Below are 13291 nucleotides of genomic sequence, written 5' to 3'. Positions count from 1 at the left end.
ATTAAACAAACATAGATGTAACTGAATAATTTAATTAAGAAAGTCACAGTCTTTGACTCTTGAAGGTGTACAGGATGAGAAGGAGTTAGGTTTGACTTTTAGCTTTTGGGATTTTATTCCCAGTGACTGCTGGGTAACTTTGAAGTTCCACAAAAAGAAGTGTAGATGAAGGCCAGGAAATGGTGAGAAGCACAAACATTTTACCTTTCCTCCCCTTCACATCCACTCCCTATTCATCCTTTCTTCACATAACCTGTTTTCCCACTTCTTATCTGTGCTTATTTTGTCATGTCTCCTCAAGTTTATTAAAAGGTTTCTCTTTCCAGTCCTGTTCTATTTTGATTGCCAAATCTGCATTTTTGAGTATAAAATGTTAATGAGGAAAGAAAGGCGATTTGTGGGTTAAAAAGCCATTTTGTTTTTCCTTACATTGCTTTATGTTTAGAGAACTACCCACCTCATTCAAGCACCTTCAAAATAAGTCAGTCTTCTGAACAGATCACACCTCTATGCTCAAAGAAGAAAGAATGTTTTCAGCTCTATCATATTGCATTTTGGCAGACCTTAAATACAATTTTAATCTAGCTGTGAACCTATGTCAAGCACAGATTATAAAGCTTAAAAAATAAGGAGAAATCTGGAAAAGAAATATCTGATTTCAGCTTCATAAAGACCTGTCTGTATCTTACATGTTATACTGGTACTGTTTTTTCCTGCACAACTTCTTTCAGGTAATTTGTTGCAGGTTACTCCATTAAATTTCTGCGTAACATCTCTATTAATTAAGGTCATAGCATGATAAACATTTTGTGTCAATAAAAAGGCTGACAATTGTCAGCCTCCCTCAATTGTCCATTCCCCTTTCTGCACTTTCTTCCCCCCACTTGTGCTAATACAAAAGTTGTCATTTCTGCTGTCCATGCAAAAATCAGAAAATCAGAAAGGAGAATCAGCTGTGTTTATCTGTTTTTCAAACTTAAACTGTTGAACGACTGTCTCAGCCCATAGTAAGAAGTCAAATATCCGACTAAGCAATTTAGTGCTGTTAGATTTGTATTCTGGAATACAGAGTCTAAATACAAAACGGCGACAGAATTATGTGGGCTGAGGGCAATACACAAAAATGATCTTTGCAAATACGGGTGTCTGCCAGGAAAGTGTTTCTTGCCTACAATCATTAGGCAGCGGAGAACTATTTTTAGAAGATTTGCTTGTCAATGGTCTGTACTATATATAAACAGCATTAAAGTCTATTCCTTACAAAACAAAAGATAAAGGCAAGTTTTGCTCTAGAGATGTGGATTTTTCCCTTGTTCTTCGAAGATTACCTCAGATCATTCCTTTCTTTTCTTTTCTGGCTTCCAGTCCTCTTGAAATTGTACTAGCCATCTCACCTTTCTCACTGAACCACTCGATGGCATGCAGAGAATGCTTTCTTTCTAACCTTTCCTCAGCAAAGCACACAATAACAAGCTTTGTCTTTGCAAGCTGGGAAAATGGTGTAGGAATGATGATGTAGGAATGTAGGCCTAGTTCCCTGCTGTTTAACAGTCAGCTTTAATAAAGCCTTAAATTTGCTATGCACAGGTCAGCATCTCTGATGTGACCCTTACAGCTGCTAGAGATTAACTAGTGCCTCTACTCTGGTGCTTATTCCAGAGTATGTCCTGCTCTCCTCATTGGGTTCTGCTTCATGGATAACTCTTGCTCAGTAGTTTCTCTGCCTTCCAGATAGTGCAATGAGAGGATTTCTTACAAAACTATAAAATGAGCCTCCCACTACTGTGCAGCCTCAATCCATGGAACTGTGTTCCTGTAGCTGCACAGAGCTATTATCAGGCATGTATAGTGCATAAATGAGGTTTAAGATGAGTAAATTGAAATAATTTACAGTTTATCATTTTTATTAGTCAAAAAGTTTTTAATCATGTGGTATTTTTCCCCCTGTTGTCTGCAAAGGGATTATTGAGGGAGGAAAAAAGACAAATTAATTACAATCTGGTTCTTTAGGTAAACTGCATTGGCTAATGTCCACATAGTATAATTGTTCTCATCTGTCTTTGTGTATCATTAACCATAGAATGCTGCAAATAGGAAAACTCTGCTTTAACTTGAGTGGAAGTTTTGTACTTCTTTGTTTATGACTGTGACGCCACAGATGGCTGCAGATCTGCTGCACATTCACTGGCATCATTGCCTCCACTTTTTAGTGTAAGAGAGTTGTAAGTGGGCTTGCAATCTCCTAACAAGCAGCAGTCAGGATTAACCACTACTGGTTTCTTGGATTGCTGAGTGCAGAGCTGTGCCCTATCATCATGCTGACTCTGGGCACCTCTGGAGAGGCTCTTGGCACCAGTACATTGTTACAGTGAAGGATCTGAGAGTAAAGTATCTGGACTTGAAGTGAAAACTGCATCTAGCTGGTCAAGATGTAAAGTGTCTGACTGGTTAGTTGAATCGGGGAATCATAAGTTCGTGGATGTCAGTGACATTCACAAGATGGGAAGCACAGCTAAGTGCACGGTTCTGTCAGCCGTAATGTAATCTGATGTGCTGTCCAGTGATCTGGAATCAGGACAGATCACTTAGAATCTCTCTCTACGATGCTCCAGTGACTGTTACTACATTTAGAATGAATTTTAACTGGCATGTGTAGCATTCACATTCTCTGAAAAAATTCCTTTGCTCAAGATTTTTCTCCTGGGAAGCTGAGAGGCCTCAGAGAAAAAGGAAAACAATTCTTATCTCATTTGCTTCTCCTGTGTTATGCTCGTCTAGAATGTGTTTGGAGATTGTTCACCCACAAGTGATTGCCTGGTTGGATTCTGGTGTGAGTTGTTTTAACTCTTTGGCCAATTGGGGCCAAGCTGTGTTAATACTCTAGAAAGAGTCACGAGTTTTCATTATTATCTTTTTAACATTCAGTAAGTATCTTTTCTGTATTCTTTAGTATAGTATAGTATTCTTTAATATAATGCAGTATAATAAAGTAATAAATTAGCCTTCTAAGAACATATTCAAATGCATCATTCTTACCTTTGTCGGGGCATCCCAGCAAATACAATAGGCATGCAACTAGACTTCCAGGTTTCTGAAAAGACAGTACCAGTTCTTCCCAAGTTTTTAGTAACATAAGATGTGAAGTTTGGAACTTCCAAAGTAAGGATTGAGACAGTAAAGGCATTTCCATTAACATAGGGAATGGTGAGTTATATATGCATATCCTCATTTTTCTTCATATAACACTTATTCAGCCTTATGTAGCCTGAAGAAAACATTCAGATAAAGTTATTGTAGGAAGATGTATTGACTGATTTTTTTAGATGTAATTGTGCCCAGCAGTCCCTGCTAGTCAATAATATACTTAGCTGATGCTCTCAATAGCTGTCTCTGAAAGTTAGTTTGTTACTGCTTAATAGCTTTTATTGACATAGACTATGTGAAATTGTATGCAGTTCCAAAATTGATTTTTTTTTTTGTTGCATTCAAATTTGGTTACGTGCCATTGTCATTTTTTTGGAGCAAATTAGTGAACTGTCATGTCTATCAAGAGAGACTGAACTGAGAACCATGGAATGTGTTTTTCATCATGTTAGCACTGTGCAACAATAAAAAATAGGAATTCGCTATGAAACAGTCAATATAAAGTACTAAAATAAGAAAGTAACTGTTCATTTTAAGCAAAATTACAGCCTCGGTGTGCATGGACTGGTGAATATTTGATGTAGCAAGGAGAAAAAAATATAGAAAGGGTACTCCATTTTTAAATGGAAATGAGTAGCTAGAAAAATCTTTACAGAACATTTGAACTCAGCTGCTGTCAGGGCCCTCAGTGGACCCACAGGTTTCAGTTATCTTGACCAATCTGTAACCATCATTTTCCATGAGCCTTCTCTGGAACGTCTTCCCCATCTCCCAGGCTTTGGCTGCCTCTGTTGGCAGGTAGCTATGGTGTGGCACAGCTGTGCAATGTAGGCTCAGGCTGCTCAGCTGTAAACAGCTAGGTCAGGAGCCAGCTGTGAGAAGCCTCAGATGGGACTAGGATGCACATTTCCATCCTTGCACATGCCACCCGTTGTCTCAGGAGCTGCATTTCAGCTCAGCCCTTGCTGTTATGTGGATGCACCTGTGCTGATCCTGCATCACTGAGAGGAGGAGTGAGACTAGCAACAGGACAATGATCAGCTGCACAGAAAGGCAGTCTATTTGTATTTCTAACTGACTTTATTTGTTTAGCAACCACAGAGACAGTTTATTTGCGTAATATTATGCAGGATTAGGCATTAGGGCCATATGAAGCTACAATGAGTACATGACTCATTCATGCAAGGAAGGTACATAAAAAATGTAAATTATTCCTGATTATAAAACTATTTAAGGCTGGAAGTGAAAATATCTTCTTATTCCCTTGTACTATGATTATGTGAGATTAAAGTGAAAATAAATCAGGTAGGATAAACCAAATCTATATCTATACTGTTATATATACTATTTAGTAAAAAGCAGCTTGCTAACTCCTGCAACTACACCAGCCAGTGTTTTATTAGCCACAAAATACCTAACAGATATTGAAATCTAGTTCCAATAGCCTTAAGAGATTCTTGGGAGACTTAAGAGGATCACCTTTTCCCATGGCTCCACCTGGGCAGTCAGGCTGGTTACCTGGTTAAATCTCAGTTAACCTCCTCATAATGGTTTTTTTTATGGCAGGAAAGAAGTTTGTGAGCCTTTGACCTGAATACCAAGCCAGGATGGTTGATGGACACCAGGTTGTGGACTATCAGTTGTGCAAAGCCAAAGAGTCTGCAGTAGTTCTACTATGTGGGACTCACAGGGTGGCAGTGATCCCAGGGTAAAAAAAAAATTAAAATATAGGCTGCAGGAGTAAGAAAGCCAAGTTGCACTTGGCTCTTGCACTGGGATAGACATGCCATTTTGTGGCCTCACTGTCTGCATCCCTTCTATTTGTTCTGTAGAGATCCTAATGCTCTGAATGCTGACTTAGTGCTATTTTAGCTGATTCACTGTACAGAACTATGCCACACTGCAGCATACAGATACAGATGTTGCTATTCTTGATCTGTACAGGGCATCAAGAGCAGATGTTGCTGCTCTTGATCTGTACAGGCTCTGTAGTGATCCTAATGCTCTGAATGCTGACTCAGTGCTATTTTAGCTTGTTCACTGTACAGAACTCTGCCACACTGTAGTATACAGATGCAGATGATGCTGCTCTTGATCTGTACAGGATATTGCCCCGTGCTTGTCTGCTTTGTAAGTGGTCACCACATACACTACAGGAGGGACAGCTTGTACCTCAGCTTCTGACACAAAGACAGCTGGGCAGCTGCTTGTTTCCTGTGTTCATCTTTTTCCCTGTAGTAGGTCATGGTAAGTGACCCTGTAAAGGTCTAAAACCACATTTTTGGACATCAGGTCATGATCTAATTTTGGATTATTGTAATGGGAGTTTCTTAGTGAGATCTTTCCTATAAGCCCCATCTCTTATTCTTTTCCACCTTTTTTTACAACTTAGCAAAAGATGGAGGCAGATCCAGCATTGCAGGCTAGTCCCCCTTCTGTGATGGAGGCAGGACAGCTGCCCTGCAGGACACCTTTAATGAGGTGTAACCTTATTTCTTCCCAGCACTCTACTGGTTTTTTGCCTTTACCACTTAGTTTCGTGCTGTTCCATTGCTGTGCCTCAGAAAACAAAGCAAGCTGTGCAATCCTAATGTACACAAAGCTTCTCTGCATTGAGTTTGACAACTCCAGTAACCCTTGTATCCAGTATGTGCAGTCTAACAGTACCAGCAGTGTGCAAACCCGCTTATCAGTGCACCAAGCCAGCATGGAATGCCCCCAGTGGAACTGATCTGCAGCAGCTAGTTTGTAACTCAAGGGCATAGGAGTTTTATTTATCTTATCTTCAGAGGATACAAACTCCCATAAGGCTTGCAACTTTCTGCTTTGTTATTCTGTGGTAGATTCCATGCATATTAACCTGCTGAGTATCAACACCTAGGACAAATTTAGCATCCAGAGTAACTGTGACTGATTTCAATGTGGTTGTTTGCTTGGAAATCATACACTTGGCATAAATTGTAAAAGCCACAGGGTTCTGAAACAGTTTTCAAAGATGGCAGAGAGCCAGCTTTTCGTTCCAGTCTGATAGGGCTTGAGTGTGTAAACCAAAGCTTTGCAGTGTGCCTAACATGTGTTTCAAGAAAAAAAATCATCTATGTCCAAGTGTGTCCTAATTTGCAAACCCAGAAGTTATTTTTGTTTCTATTAAATTTTAGTTCCTGTTAACACTTGTGTCAGCAGATACAACCAAAACTAACAGGAAAAAGACTTTTGAATGCTACTTTATAACAAGATCACAACATTAATTAGCAATGAATGACTTTCACAGGAGATTAATTTAGTGTGCTGTAAGGGAGGAAGCACCTTTGGCACTAGAGGGAGTTGCTGTTTTCTGGCAATAAACCTGTCCCATGCAGCTGAAGTTCAAACATATGGGGACTTTATTGGATTACAGGGTTTGTATGCAAACTGACAGAGCAAAAGACAAGATAGAGACAAAAGAAGCATTAGACCAAATGTTTCTGAACAAGATGTGCTACAAAGTGAAGTTTACAGTCAGTGAATATGTCACCTTTTATTGTGATTCTTAAAGTTAATGAATGAGTTGAACTAATTTTGGAACTAACTTTGGATTTAATTTGGACTTAATTTAATTTGAGCCTCCAACTTTTATGTTCAAGAAAGACTGGGACATCCTTCATTAGCAAAATCTAAAATCTAAAAATATGTAGTTTATTGATAGCTTCACAGGTTTTAGCAGCCAATTTAAGTCCCTGCTCAACAGAGATATTTCCAAAAGAGCTCTGAGTTCCAAATTCCTGAGTGATACCTTAGTTGGCTACTTGGGTGCAGGAGAAAAAACAGATACCCACAAGTGCTTGGAAAAAAAAACTATGAACTATGTTGACGTTAACAATTTCATCACTAGTTTTGATTTTAATAGAAGCATACAATCATAATAGAATCATACAATCATCCATACAATCTTAGAGGCCTGGAAAAGGCCTCTAAGATCACTGAGTGCAACCATTAACTCAGTACTGCTAAGCCCATCATTAAACCATGTCCCTAAACAGCACATCTATAGGCCTGTTATGTAACTGCAGGGAAGGTGACTCAGCCACTCACCTGGGCAGTTTGTTCTTTAATTTTAGATAGAAATCTATTTTCTATGAAGAAAAACCTTTTTTTTTTGTGATGTTTATGTATACTAATATGATTTTCAGACTTAAAATAATGTTCTAGAACTCAAAGTATTAATCTCCAAAGCTCATGCAACTTATCTGTTGCAGATAGGGTTGTGCAGGCATAAAAGATGGGCTTATAAGATGCAATCATGTTGATTAATAAATAGGGTGAGGAAGGGCTGATTTTTGGCACCACTGATAGGAAATAAACCCAGTAAATATCAGTAGACTGATATCAATAGATAACACTAGATAACAATGAATACCAGTGGGTATCTTCAGTAGAAGATAAGGGATAAATCCACTTTCATTTACATAAATCCACTTTGTGAATCAATAGCATGCCACGAAGTAATGTCTCAAAAGAATATAGCTATGATTTTATGTAGAGGACAGGCTTTCTCACTGTTTAATAGCCTAATTTGTATCCATTAGTTTAAAAAAGAAAATTCTTTTCAATTATTAGCACAAAGTGATTATCCTCTCTATAGTTATCCTCATCTCTGCAAACTTGTCTCCTCTGCTTTGATATTCTAGTTTATACCTAATACATAAGAATGGATAACAAAATGGTGTAGAAAACATTTGTATTGAAAAGTAGATTAACTCAGGAGATAATGAAACCTCTTGTTATTTGTATTTGTTTTCTTAACTGCTATATAACTTGCTGCATCTTTCAGAAGAAATGTTATCAGTTTTCTTGGACATTCAGATCCTCATATTTGCTGCTAGTAGAGATGATGCATTGTCAGTTGCATTGTCAGATGCATTGTCTGTGCACCCATAAACTCCATGGCATGACTAATTAATCTGCTGTAATAACAGTGAATGTAGTAGTTTATGGCTTAACTTTCAAGTTTGCAAGAGTATTTGAATGTTTTAAACTGTTTAGTGTGTTGGCCTTGAGGGCAGTAAAATGTGCACAGCACACACAAGCTTTGACCATTCAACATTTATCATCAGTAACACAATTAGAAGTCTTCTCAAGTGTGTGAGCTGTCCAAATAATAATGTAATGGAAAGTTGGCTTTCTAGTCATTAATTACTACATTAACTGGGCAGTTTCTTGCACCTTTAAACCTTGGAAATTTAATTAGAATATTGGATTAAAGAAAAATATTTAGCCTTTCATCACAGGGAAGAGCAAAATATATAAGCTTTGTAGGATGGGCTATTGCAGATGTATACAGGCAATTTTGAGAATGCATTCAGTGAAGAAAAATCCTTGGCATCAGCCACATTCCCTGAGTGTTCTTCCCTTTTGAGGAAATGGAACATGTTTCTCTTTTAAATATTTGCTGAATTCTTTGGAATCCATGCCTAAGTGGAATATTTTTTTCAATGATGCTGAAATGTTTTTGCTTTTTTGGTTCTTCTGATTGCTCTGTGGCTCCCAAAATAATACATTTGGGTTCTCTTCTCATGCTGTGGTAGGCACTTTTCTGGAGGCATGAAATCTGAAGTCCTTGAATTTTTCCAGCTCTTTTCAATACTCTGTGAAGATTTTTATACTTACCCAGGAAGATGTCTTCATAATAATCTGAATTATTTTGCTTTCCCTTTTGCATCTGAGGGTGACGTCCTTAGTAAGACCAAGGATATGAATTATTTTAAATCCAAAAGGGGCTTTTTGGTTGGGGCTTTTCTTTCCTTTGACACTGTTATAATTTATAGAAATATAACCTAATTAATGTATTATGTCTGTGGGGAGAGCTAACCACTGTGAAGTCTAGGTCCTATTGCTTAACTTCTATGATTAGTGGCTTTTTATTAGAATCTCTGCAGTTCTGGCAATACATTGGTTTTAAGCTGGACGCTGGTGCACAAAGCAATACATTTCCCATTTGCTTTCTAGCTGGCAGTCCATTCATCTCCTGGTAGAACTCCTCTGAGAAATTAATTAGATTTAATGAGGCCCTCATTGTCTCCTTTTTGGTGTTATGCACTCTGCTGGTACACCCTTGCAAAATGACAAAATGTATTAGAAGTTTTGCTTTTTTCTACATGCATTTTATGACATGTTTTCCTAGATTGTGCTGACTATCACAGAATGCAAGGCTTCACGTGGTATTTTGTTTGACTTTGATTTTGAGCTTTGTAAGCATATTCCTTAATACCCTGCGGAATTGAGCTTCATACTCGAGCCATCCTTTTTATTGACATTTTGAATTTTCAGTCATGTCTGCTGAGTTAGATTGCCATCCATCTGCTAGAAGCCTTGCTCTGGACTGAGTAGATCTTGAGCTAAGTCTAAATAATGTGCCCAGATTTAATTCTAAACCTGCCAGTCTTTCAAGCCCTTTGTGAAGCTTTTTAGTTGTGCCCTGCATTTCAATATTCTTTTCCTTCATGAGAAAACAAATTTGATTCTCCCATTTTCATTCAGCCACAGATAATCTAATGTACCTTGTACCATAGGTAAAACCACAATTTTACTTCTTACATTTCTATGCTGCAGTTTCCCTGCCTCCTTTGATCTGTATTAACAAGAGGTGCCTAAATGTACCTTGTATTTCAGCACCAGCCACTGTAAAAAGGTGACCTTCTCAATGTCGTTTTTACTTCCAACAATACCTCTTGCTTTTCTGTAAACTGTATAACAGTGTTTGAACTTCCTGCCATTGTCTGCTGGATTTCTGAAGAGTAAGAGCTGTGATTAAACCTTTACAATGTGTATTTTGATTTTATTTCTGATGCTATGTGACATTAGGTAGACTCTGGCAAACAGGATGCATAGCACAGATCAACTACTTTGATTCTAGTTGGGTTTGAATTTCTTTATCTTCTACGTTATGTAGCACAATTTTTTCAGAGGCTTAGCTCTTCCCAAAGGGTGCCACAAACAGTACAGGGAATGCACAGGAAGTTCAGTAACCAGTGAATCAGGAAGCTGTGTGCTTCCTGGTCAGTCCTTCCAGGAGTGTATTCCTGGATAGCTAAGGGCAGAGAAAAATAGAACTTTATTCTCTTTATTTCTAGGGAGAAACATTAATTGCATTGTGCTACAGACTGTTAAAGAAAAATGTACTGCCTTGGTTTTATGTTACAAATGGAGATTCACCCTTTTCTGTGAACTTACACTGTTTATTTCTATTGCCCCAGTCTTGGTTGAAGCAAACTGCTCTTGGCCAAATAAGAAGCTGGTAACCTTTGACTTGAACTAAAGTGGAGAATTTTCCTGAGAAAGAGGCTGATACAAGAGTATTTTCCTACCTTTCCTTCACTTTTATTTTTTTTCTTTTATCAAGACTCAAGCCTGAAGGACACATACTGCACTTAATCAACTTCATAGAGTTATGATTGTTCCATGTTAGGGACATGTTAGGAAAAAACAAAGTGGAAAGAAATTATTTCATTGATTTTTTTCCTATATGTATTAATTAATAAAGCCATAGTATTGCTGAATGCACATTCTTCCTGTCCTCTGTGAAGAAAATTTACTTGAGTACAAGGAATGTGTCAGAATCGTTATGCATAAAATTTGTGTTTGTGCAAAAAAAATAGGAGTGGTATTTTTCTTCAAAACTACTAAACTAAAGAAAAATAATCTTAAAACCTGTGCCATCAGCTCATCAGTTTACTTTCATGCAGAGAATACTCCTTTTTTTCTTAAAACCTTCTCTTTCTTGTGTGATGTCTTGGGTTGGCTTGCTTACATATGTTTCCCTTTGTAATATTTTCCTAAGATTCAAATTACCCTGAGATGCTTGCCTGGATGATGGCCTCTGACTTATTTCTGATGGACTGCATCATCAAACAACTTCAGTTTTCCTTCTGAAACTCTGTGAAAGTGAGAAAATGCTGTGGTTATGTCAGGGGACTTGTCTTCTCTTTCTCCCTGGGTTATAAACTTCCTGGCAGTTAAGTGCCAGGATTTTGACACGTTTGGTTTGTGTGTAGCCTCTGAAGACTTCATCTAACCTAGCCTTTTTTGGCAAACTCCCCATGACACACTTAGGCTGACACTGGAGCAGCTCCATCTCCACTGGGATTTCTAAAGCCAACCAGCTGCTTTTGTTGCTATCAGAAGTGTTGTCTAAACTTGGTTAGAACAGAACTTGCTGGCAAAAATAAGGCCATAGCAACTGCCAAAGACATTGCTGGTGCTCTGAATGTGGTGTGGCAGACCTCAGTGTTAGCAAAAATACATGAATATCTAAACCTCTTTCCAACTGACTGATTCTTGTCTTTGTTTCTGCCCACAAACCCCATTTTTCCCAGTCAGAAATACAATTCTAAGCCCTTCTCTACAAAAAGCAGTGCGAATTTTATTTCTGACATGCAGGAATCTGGGAACAGATTAAATTAGTATGGGCTGTGTTTTCCCATAATAAGATCCTATTCTAGTTTATGAAGCACATGCTGTGTATGAGCTTATTTATAGCTTTTAGATGATGATTTTGTTCAAGGAGTTTTCTAAAAAAAAAAAAAGAAGCAGTGCATGATCTTTTGAAGACCTTTCCTGTTCCATTTAATATTTATACTAAAACCTCAAATCCTTTCTACTTGTTTTTCATTAAGCATTTTGAATTGAAAAGTCTGTGAAGAACATATTTGGACAGGGAAAGTTTTTATTGAGACCATTCAAAGCTTTGTTATATTGTTGGCTTAAATTTTCATTTCTGATGACAATTTAAAATATTTGTGAGATATCTTAGAGATCCAATGTCTGTCTTCACAGACACAGATTGACCTCTCTTGATCAGGATTTCAAGGTCCCCCAGAATTGTTTCCTATTTTTCCCCAATAGCATAGTAAGATTAAATATTTGTCCTTCATTTCATAGAAATGGGATGTCAGAAAAATAAAACTATTTTCTCCAGCCTCCTGTGTAGCTTATAAAGTAGGAAGAAAATTGTCTGCATATGCAAACTCTTAGATTCTTCTTCTCATTGTCATTTCAGGTTACTAGCATCTGGAATCTGTTTTATAAACTTTCATAGCGTTAATGCTACCTCATTTTCTGAAAGTATAACCCTATTTTTTGGCTGTAACACAGTATTGTAGGGAGAAATATGATTGATTGAAGCTGGCAGAGCTCAGAGTTTAGAATGTCTGGATTTGTGGAACTGCAGCTAAGGAGTGCATGTTCCAGGCATCCTCTATGGAAAAGGCCAGGAAAAGTTAAACTGAAAAATGGCTGCTTCCTGAACTTTTACTTGCTTATTCTAAAAATTTGTTTCTACCTTTGAAATAATGGCAAATACTCATATCAAGCCATGTATGAATGCACATTCTATTTTTCAGAACAGGCTCTCAAAAGTCAAAGATCAAAGCTGACAGCTGAGTTTTAGAAACCAGAGGGACAGAATCATAATTCAGCTCTTTGCATATTTGAGGTTATCTCCACTGGATACTTCTGTCAAGGCTGAGTATGATATGAGAGAGTAAGCATTACAAACAAATTCACCAGAGAAGAGGGAGAAAAAAATATGCCTGTCTTTTTCTGTCCAGCAACCAGAAGATGATTGGATAAATGATCTTGTCAGGCTTTTATAAACCTCAGTTTATACTGTTCTGCAGAATCAGGGAAGATAACAGTGTGTGCTGTGGGATGCTGTTGAACATAATGTTGCCTATCTGTTATATTAGCTTTAAACCTGCAGACCACATTTGCATGAGGTGGGCAATATGCAGCACATCCCTTTTTTGTTTTGTTTTGTTTGGGTTTTTTAAAGCTAATCTTAGTTATTGTAATATGTAAGAAAATTTTGGTTCATATGTTTTAAACAAGCTATTATTATTTGTCTGTTATCAGTCAAACTTAAAATCACTTTGTGGTGAACCTTGGTAAAAAATGGTGTTATCCACAGCTTGGGATAATTACACACCTCACATAGTCTATAGTTAATTAAAGTATGACCCCCAAAATTATAAACCCCCAAACTGTAACAAACTCCCAAGCTTTACTGCCTTTTACTCCCTTTTGCGTGCTTATTGACTGGTTTTTATTGGTAGGAGCTAAAATTTAGAACTGAGTGGTAAAATACATTTTAGCAGTTTATTGAATTTACATG

Source organism: Molothrus aeneus, chromosome 1, assembly GCF_037042795.1.
Source record: "Molothrus aeneus isolate 106 chromosome 1, BPBGC_Maene_1.0, whole genome shotgun sequence".
Taxonomy (NCBI): domain Eukaryota; kingdom Metazoa; phylum Chordata; class Aves; order Passeriformes; family Icteridae; genus Molothrus; species Molothrus aeneus.
The sequence above is the reverse complement of the archived record's forward strand: the minus strand, read 5'-3'. Positions refer to the sequence as shown.